General features: G+C 51.2%; 1 long non-coding RNA gene across 2 annotated transcripts; it reads right to left on the bottom strand.

The window, feature by feature from the left end:
• Nucleotides 1-582: 582 nt before the first annotated feature.
• On the bottom strand, nt 583-6,096 carry LOC121015336 (uncharacterized). Of its 2 annotated transcripts, none has more exons than XR_005783768.1 (4): nt 5,819-6,096; nt 5,596-5,726; nt 1,823-2,003; nt 583-1,100 (listed from the first exon to the last, which is right to left on the bottom strand). It is a non-coding gene; the product is annotated as an uncharacterized LOC121015336 (long non-coding RNA). The 2 variants fall into 2 exon arrangements; XR_005783767.1 differs by having other exon boundaries at nt 1,865-2,003.
• Nucleotides 6,097-8,094: the final 1,998 nt, after the last annotated feature.

Below are 8,094 nucleotides of genomic sequence, written 5' to 3'. Positions count from 1 at the left end.
TGGACAGAAACTCCCTCAGTGAAACTTGATGGTGTCAGAACAACACAGGGAAACATTTGTGTGCTGTGTTTATTATAATCATAAGCATTATGTTATTCTAATAGAAGAATGAGAAACTGAGGTCTTCCAGTATCATTTGCTATCAGAAAATCAAATACCATCAAGGATGGACTTTAAAATATTTTTAATGTTTATTTATTTATTTTGAGACAGAGAGAGAGCGGAGCAGGGGGGAAGGGGGTTGGCAGACAGAGAGACAGAGGGAGAGAGAGAGAGAAAATCCCAAGCAGGGGGCATTTGGGTGGCTCAGTCGGTTAAGTATCCGACTTCAGCTCAGGTCATGATCTCAGGGTTCGTGGGTTCGAGCCCCGCGTCGGGCTCTGTACTGACAGCTCGAAGCCTGGAGCCTGCTTCAGATTCTGTGTCTCCCTCGCTCTCTGCCCCTCCCCTGCTCACACTCTGTCTCTCTCTCTCTCTCTCTCTCTCCTTCAAAAATAAATAAAAAAAAAAAAAATCCCAAGCAGGCTCCACCCTGTCAGGGCAGAGCCTGACATGGGGCTCAATCTCACCAACCATGAGATCATGATCTGAGCTGAAACCAAGAGATGGACACTTAACCGACTGAGCCACCCAGGCGCCCCTGCCATCAAGGAAGGATTTTAACGCCACACACTTTTTTGCTCCATGCCTGGACCCCTGGGCAGAGATACTTTACGAGACGTTCGGCAACAGCTGCGAGCCTGAGACCACGCCCCACGTCTCAGAAGCTGGCAGCCACGTCTTTGAGCCATTGGGTCTTGGCATTTCCTGAGCAAGTTCTGAGAAGGGAATTCCGTCACTGCATTGGTTTCCTAGGGCTGCGGTGACGAATGTTTCCTTGCACACTTCTGGAGGCTGAATCTGACACCAAGGTGTCAGAGGCTCTGGGGAGGCGGGGCGTGGGGGGGTGGGGGGCACAAGTCCTTTCTACAAGAGTAGCTGCCAGCATTCTTGGACTCGGGGCCGCATCACCCCAAGCTCTGCCTCCACGGTCACATCACCTCCTCTTCCGCCCATGTGTCTCTCTTCGAAGGCCACGTGTCACTGCATCTGGGGCTCACCTGAATACTACAAGACCATCTCTTCTTAAAATCCTGAACTGTGTTACATCTGCACAGCTGCCATTTCCAAACAAGGTCACATTCCCCAGTTCCAAGGGTTTAGGTCCTGGACGTTAGGTGTTTGGGGAGAGCACCCTGCCCCCCGTACCGTTATGAATAGAAAGGCCGTCAGTTACCTTTGTAACTGTCATATTATTTTATGATGAGATAGATCATAAACATCGTTATGATCTATCTCCTAAAATAAATGTAGGGACACCTGGGTGGCTCAGTCGGTTAAGCATCTGACTTTGGCTCAGGCCATGAACTCGTGGTTCATGAGTTCAAGCTCCACATCAGGCTCCGTGCTGACAGCTGAACCGGCTTCGGACCCTCTGCCCCCTCTCTCTCTGCCCCTCCCCGACTTGCCCTCTCTCTCTCTCTCTCTCCCTCTCTCAAAAATCAATAAATATTAAAAAAAATTTTTAATGAAAAAATTTTAAAAATACAATAAAATAAATGTAAAATAGTTGAGAAAAACAAGTCCAAGGGAAAATAGGACAGATGGGGCCTAGAGTGAAGAGCTTCTCAGAGCACTTCTGTGAACACCTGCCCACCCCAGAGTTAGTTAGCTGTGCTCGGAGACCCATCAGTCGTGTCTACAGGGCGAATGCTAGCCTGTGGCCCAGGAAGACCGTAGGGTTCCCGTCAATTCCCCGGGGTCCTCCTCCCTCACATCCTACCGCTCAGAGGACACCTTGTGGGTAAGGACCAGGGTCCTCCACCTTGGAAGACGGTCCCGTCAGTGACTCCGTGCACTCCCCAGCATGAGCAGCACTGTGTCCCAGAGCAAGTACGTGCAGTCATGTCCCCGTGGGCCGCACTGCCCAGTTCCCGGCACACAGGCCTGCCGGCTTGTCTTATCTAAGGAGAAAATCGACAGCGCTGAGGTTCCAGGGGAATGGGGAGCATTCCCCACCCTTGGGGAAGTCCTCCACCCCTCCCGCTGTCTTAGCAGAGCTTCTGATCGACACTGAGTGGCAGCGCATTTAGGGTCAAACTCCTGGAGGCACCTGGAGTGCAGCTCGTCAGGGTTGACATTCAGCGCAGAGAAACAGACTTGGCTGTTGGCTAAACTTGGAGATAAAAACAAAAGGCTCTTGAAGAAAGTCACGGTCAAACCAGACGGGTGAGTGGATTCAAAGCCACCGACCTGTGCCCAGCGAGGAGCCCAAGTTCCAAGGGCAGTCGGGATCCTCCCGAGATACGTGTGGATCTGCTGTGACAGATGGGCCAGAGGGTAATCAGTACCTCCAAGCCATATGCCGTAGCATGTGACTGCAAGATTTGGGGCTGGAAAAATATGAAAATAGATAATAACCAAATGCCCACCTTAGGTATTAAAAAAACCATCAACAGAGCAACGATCGAAAGCCTAATTTGAGCAGTGGAACTTACTAGTGGTCCCTGAGGGTTAAATTCATTGCAAAATGTAACCGAATGAGGTGGTTTTCTGTTCTGTTATGAGCTGTAAAGCCATTAAAAAGGTCTGAGGAGGTCAGCCAGAAATGATGAGCTTGGATTTATGGCAGTTGTTCTATGGCCCTTCTTTCAGGCAATAACAGAGCTAAGCGGTCTGTTAAGACTACTCATGAACTGTGATATGAAAACTGTTTTGTCTGCACTTACAAAAATGCTTCCTCCTGACTTTCCTGGCGGCGGGGAGGGTTGCTATGCCCAACTCATCCAAAAACATCAGTTACTCGTTAAGTATAGAAAAGTAAGCAGATGGGAGGGGTGCCTGGGGGGCTCAGTCGGTTGAGCCTCTGACTCTTGGTTTCAGCTCAGGTCATGATCCCAGGTTCATGGGATTGAGCCCTGAGTCGGGCTCTGTTCTGAGTGTGGAGCCTGCTTAAGATTTTCCTCTCTCTCTCTCTCTCTCTCTCTCTCTCTCTTTCTTTCTTTCTCTCTCTCTTCCTCTCTCTCCCACTTGTGCGCTCTCTCTCCCTCTCAAAACAAAAACAGAAACAAGCAGATGGGCCAGAATATTTGCGCCCCAAAGGAGACAGCTGGCTCCTTCTTGCCCTTTGGATCTCCTTTCAAAACCGCCCACTCACAGGGATCTTTCCTGTCCCATCAACCTAGACGGGTCCCCAACTCTTTCTTGCCACTCCTGCCTTATTTTCATCAGGGCTCTTGACACAATTTAACGCCTTCTTGTTTATTGATCTGCTTAGCGTAAAACCTCACTAGATCGCAAGCGTTTAAGGATTGTATCAAACTGAATGGATATATCCACATCCGAATCCCCCCCGAATCTTTCACTGGTATCTTAGGGGGTGGTGGGGGAGAAAAGTCTTCGCAGATGTAATTCAGAATCTTAGGATGAGGAGATCATCCTGGATGATCTGGGTGGGTCCTAAAACAAGAACAAGGGTCCTTATAAGGAAAAGCAGAGGGAGGTTAGACACAGAAGAGGACACGGTGCGACCAAGAAGGCAGAGACCGGGGTGATGTGGCCACCAGGCAAGGTAGGCCAACAGCCACCAGAAGCTGAAAGAAAAAAAGAATGGATTCTCCCCCGGGGCTCCTGGAAGGAGCCTGATAGCCTCACTGATACCTCGATGTCAAGCTCTGGGAGTCCAGAACGGTGAGAAAATAAATTTCTGGAAAGCCACCACGTTTGGGGTTATTTCTTGCGGCAGCCACAGGAGCCGCTGGACGGAGGCTTGCTCGCCTCTTTGGCAGTGTGATCCCGTACCTAAAAGGCTGCTTGCACACAACAGGTGCCTCATAAATGTTTGGTAAATGAATGAGAAAAAAGAGTACTTGAGAGGCTCTGTAGTTAGGCAGTTCTGGGTTTAAATGCCAGCTCTGCCACCAGGCGCCCAAAGGCCTGAGGCTCATTTCCTGGAACCTCAGCGTCCGGGTCAGGAGTGGGGGGCTGTAATACCCACCCCCAAGGGGTAGCGGGGTCTGTCCCGCACTGAACAGGGTGCCTGGTTCATGTGGTACATTGTTTTATGTTCCATGCGGGCAACTTGCTACCTGTCCGTATCCAGCCTTACTCATGTGTGTGTGATACTCAGGTCGATGACACTCAGCAGCCGGGGTCAGCTCCATTGCTAGGGTGAAACACCCGTGGGTCCAGCCCAGCCAGGGCCCCCCGCTTGTCTGGAAGCCCCAGTGCATCCAGAGAGACAAAATACATGTATTGATTTGTCCGTGGTCACCGGGACGTCAAATGCCTCATGCTTGCAGGCGGAGAAAACACAGAACCGGGTCAATGTGCAATTAGCCTACCTCTTTCAGAAATTACACCCCGGGGGCGCCTGGGGGGTTCAGCGTCCAACTTCGGCTGAGGTCACGGTCTCGCAGCTCGTGAGCTCGAGCCCTGCGTCGGGTTCCACCCGGACGGTGCCGAGCCTGCTCGGAATTCTCGCTCTCTCCCCCTCGCTCTCTGCCCCCCCCCCCCCGCTTGTGTTCACTCGCAAAATACGTAAATAAATTTAAAAGAAAGAGAAAAGAAACCACACCCCTTCCCACCCCCTACACTCACGCTCTGAGCGAAAACGGGTCCGTCAGCGAACGGTCCTCGGTCACACGACTTGAAACGACAGGAGTCCTGCAGATGGCAGATGCCATTTTAATTCTTCTCTTCTCATCTCTTGTCACCGAGTATTTTTTCAGCCAGTTAAACAGGCTGATCTCTTTCCCGTCCGGCCGTGCCTCTGGTGAGTTGGTGACGTTGACAGTAGCCGACCCTTGGTGAGCACGTACTCTGGGCGCTCGGGGCGAGGCACAGGGCTTGTGTCCTTTGCATACTATCTCACTTAATTCTCACCACAACCCCACAAGAGAGGTACTGTTACTACGCCCACCTTGGGTCGAAGAGAAAGGCTCAGACAGGCTAGGTTCCCCTAGAAACCGGATTTCAAAGGCGGAAATTCCACACTGACTTGATCTTTGCCTCCTGTCTCAGATCGGGTCCTGGAAGCATATCTGAAGTGAGATTGGAGGGCAGGAGGCCTTGCGGGCGGAGCTCTCAGATGCCCCCTTGCATCACGGCCCAGACATGCCCGAGGCAGAAATGCTCCTTACCTGTCTGCTGCGGACACAGGAATCGCTATTGCCGGGTCGGCTAGAAGCACCAAAAAAGCTTTAAAAGATAGCTCAACTGGGGCGCCTGGCTGGCTCAGGTGGTTAAGAGACCCTTGTGTTTCGGCTCAGGTCACGATCATACAGCTCATGAGTTCGAGCCCCACGTCAGGCTCTACACAGACAGTAGGGAGCCTGCTTGGGATTCTCTCTCTCCCTCTCTCTCTCTGCCCCTCCCCCACCCGCGCCCTCTCTGTCTCTCTCAAAATAAATGCACGTAAATAAATAAATAAAAATTAAAAATAGCTCAACTTGTCAGTCCTTATACACCACAGACCTGCTTTTTTATTTTTACACCCCCCCAAAAATTTGCTTTTTTAAAACAGAGGGAACATCGGTTATTGGTAGAATCTCTCACCCACGTTTTGATTCCAGGCTTGGGTTTCATCACAGCCCTGCCACTTTGTAGCCGTGTGACCCGGGACAAGTCATCTGGTCCCCGTGCCTTTAAGGAAGTCGTGACGGCAACACTGATTTTATACGGAATTTCTGTGAGGATTCAACAGCTCAAAGTTGCAAAGTGCTTAAAATAGCGCCTGGCACAGGGGAGGCAACGCGTCAAGGTGAGCGAGTCTTCTTACCATTGTTCCGACACGTAGACCCCTTTCGGATCACTGGTTCCTCTGATTTTTGCTCATCAGAACGGAGGTCTGTCCCCACGGTTCCCGTGCCTGGAATGGGTCCTGAAACGCCCGTTCCTATTCAGGCCTCCTCTCCTTGGGCTCCCCTCCAGCTCAGAAGCCCCTGAGTAAGACCCTGGCTAGGTCTCACTCAACCGCTGAGCCAGAGCGGTGACCCCATGAGGTCAGGATGGGCTTGGGAATCCACGTGGCCCTGCGAAAACAAGAGATCTGTTGCAACACAGCATGAAGCCAGCTCCGAGAGGAGGAAGTGATTGTATTTCAACCGGATAGAAACGAGTTTGTGTTGTGAAATCCGCCCATTCTGCAAAAATCTCACTCAAATCTCCATACAGTCCCTGCTTTCCCGCTGGCGAACAGATCAGCGTGTTTCGCGGTCTCCCCCACGACCTCTCCCTGTCTTTACGGAGGCCCCGGCAGGAATCTAAATAAACCCTTGACGGAGCATCGCTTTCTCCGCACCCTCTGTTTTTTGATTTTTACACCAAGAAATGTTGCTTTTATAATCGGGGAACATCGGTTCCTGATAGGCTGTCTCCCCCACATTGTGATGTCAGGCTTTGGTGGAAGAACAGAAAAGGCTCAGGTCAGACGGCCTGGCTGTTCGGCCCTCCTTTCCATTTCCCGTGCTGTTTCCTTAATTTCCTCTTCTGGAGACGGGAGGGATGACGTATTCACAGGGCTTGAGGGAACTAGATATAATCCATGCAAAGAACCCCCCGGATGCATTTGTTAATAAGCTCTACACAAATGCAAGTTGATAGCGTTAAAAAAAAAAGTCATCCTGGGGCGCCTGGGTGGCGCAGTCGGTTAAGCGTCCGACTTCAGCCAGGTCACGATCTCGCGGTCCGTGAGTTCGAGCCCCGCGTCGGGCTCTGGGCTGATGGCTCAGAGCCTGGAGCCTGTTTCCGATTCTGTGTCTCCCTCTCTCTCTGCCCCTCCCCTGTTCATGCTCTGTCTCTCTCTGTCCCAAAAATAAATAAACGTTGAAAAAGAAAAAAAAAAAAAAAAGTCATCCTATGTGAACTAAGTATCGTGAGACTGCGGCAGAGGCGTCAAAATCCACGTGTTCCCCTTGTCTCCCAGCCCCCTTGCAGCCAGGCGGAGGCCCTATGACTGGTTCTAGCCCATGGTATGGGAGTTGGGGTGACTATGTCACTTCCCGGCCAAAGACCTTAACAGCCGGTGCCTCTCTTTTCTCCCTGTGATGATCTCGAAGGCCACTCACTGGGATCTCGGTGTGTCCCTAAAGCCGGGTCCCTGAGTCGTGCTGTGACCTTCATTAAACAAGTAGGCACGTGAGTGAGAGAGAAGGCTTCGTTGGGCTAAACCCACTGAGATTTCCGGATGAAATTGTTACTCCAGCAAAATCTGATTTTACTCCTCAAGCACAGGTGTGAGGGAGACGTAACATGGATTTCTTTTTCTTTTTTTAAAGTTTATTTGAGAGAGAGAGAAGAGAGAGACAGAGCGTGAGTGGGGGAGGGGCAGAGAGAGGGGGAGACACAGAATCCGAAGCGGGCTCCAGGCTCCAAGCTCTCAGCACAGAGCCCCAGGCGGGGCTCGAACCCACGAACCGCAAGATCCCGACCTGAGCCGAAGTCAGACGTCAAACCCACTGGGCCACCCAGGCGCCCTGATTTCTTCTCCTAAAAAAAAAAATAAATAAAAAAATAAAATCAAATGAAATGAAACTTTTCTTGAAAGAAAGTCAAATGAAATGAAACTCCTATTGGGTTGGTTGGGAATTGAATCTCAGCCATCACGGGATCTCCTTTCCGCAAACCCCCTCAGTGTTGGGGGGATGGCCTGAAGGTTTTCCGGTGGTAGAACACTTGAGGAGGACCCCCTAATCCACATCCCATCACCTAGCCTCGTCCAGGTGGGAAACTGTGGGGTCTGGAACGATCTCAAGTGCAAGTATAGAACTAGGGGGGGTTTCTGGTACCTGAAATGCACCTTCCTAGGCACGCTATGCAGCCATTTTCTGCCACACTGGGTCACCCCCAGGAAACAGGCCAGACACACGACCCCAAAGCCACCTTTCCTAAGCTCGGGGAATCTGCGTACCTCCCCAATACTCTCTGCTTCGGTAGGCACCTCCTGGTCTCTGTCAAACTCCCCTGTCAAGCGTATCCCCTCACTGAGTTTAGGCTTCCCAGAAATCCAAAAGTCAAAAAAGCCAAAGAAGGAAGGAGTGGGGTAGCCTGTCCAAA

This window comes from Herpailurus yagouaroundi, unplaced genomic scaffold, assembly GCF_014898765.1.
Source record: "Herpailurus yagouaroundi ecotype Mexico unplaced genomic scaffold, PumYag 206, whole genome shotgun sequence".
In the NCBI taxonomy this organism is placed as follows: domain Eukaryota; kingdom Metazoa; phylum Chordata; class Mammalia; order Carnivora; family Felidae; genus Herpailurus; species Herpailurus yagouaroundi.
The sequence above is the reverse complement of the archived record's forward strand: the minus strand, read 5'-3'. Positions and strand labels throughout refer to the sequence as shown.